The sequence below is a fragment of the Monopterus albus genome, unplaced genomic scaffold (genome assembly GCF_001952655.1).
Source record: "Monopterus albus unplaced genomic scaffold, M_albus_1.0 scaffold52.1, whole genome shotgun sequence".
NCBI lineage: Eukaryota > Metazoa > Chordata > Actinopteri > Synbranchiformes > Synbranchidae > Monopterus > Monopterus albus.
In genome coordinates, this window is record NW_018127932.1 from 434,673 (window position 1) to 435,862 (window position 1,190).

The following is a 1,190-nucleotide window of genomic DNA, read 5'->3' on the forward strand; positions in this document are numbered from 1 at the left end:
CAGGAATATGTGTGTGTATTAAAATAATAGTGTCTCGTTATAATGGTGAAACTCCAGTAAGCTAGCAGCACTGGGATGGTGGGGATGGTTGTTGGGAATTCCATGAGAAAACACCTCACCAGGGTTTTCCTCAACATCCTTTTTCTATGTGCACACAGACACCGGCACTTGTACACACTAAAAGACAGTGACATGCTTAACTATTGAGAGAGTGAGGGATGCTAATTTCTGCTTCTCTTGAAGAACCGTGCAGGATGTTTGCAGGTAATTTGGATTCATTTGTGTTATTAAGGCATCAAATACTGGAGTGTAGGAGTGTGGCTGCGTCAAGCTTGACTCCATTTTATCCTTTACCCTCTGAAAGACACCTGAAGCTGATTCTCCCAGCTCATATGTATATATTAACATCCAGCTCATTTTTTCTGCTCTATTAATTTCTTTTCCTACTCATTAGAACTACGTATATTTTAATCCCCCTTCTTTTAATTGTTGTTCAGTAGGTGGGCTCCAACTGATGTTAATATATTTTATACCTTTACAGAATTGCTGAGCAAAGAGGAGGGTTGCTCCCCGACTCAATGAGGCACATTTTCCATTGAATTAAATGTTTCTAGTGTGTACCAGGTAAAAACCCTAGAGAGAACACAGGCTGGAAACTTAAATGAGAAAGTTTAACAGGAGAAGAGGGGAAAAAAAGCACTGGCAGTTTAATTTTACACCATGGCAAAAAAAAAGAGCCTAAAGACTGCATAGAGGGAGTGAAACAACTGCTTCTGACCTTGCGGGGCAGAAGGCGAGGATGAGGGTAGCATTTTGGTGATTTACATTCCAAACATGGGGCTTTAGATAAACAGACACGTTGGCAGACACTACTCATAACTGACAAAGTCTTGTAAAATGTATTGAAGCTGAAGTACAACATCCCAGCACTAATACTTTCCAGTGTCACACATTCAGAGAGTACACTGGGCAATGAACTATGTCATGGAATATTATGGACCATTTGGCATGTGATGTCCTGGATAACTAGACAAAAGCAATATTTTTCTCACCTGTAATTTAGATGTATGTAAGAAAGAGGTTCCATCTCATTAACTAGAAGATGATTATAGCCTTCTGAATGATTTAACTGGCACTTCTGGGCTGATTCTGCCAGTAACAGATATGTGATTAAAGCTATTTGAATTTTT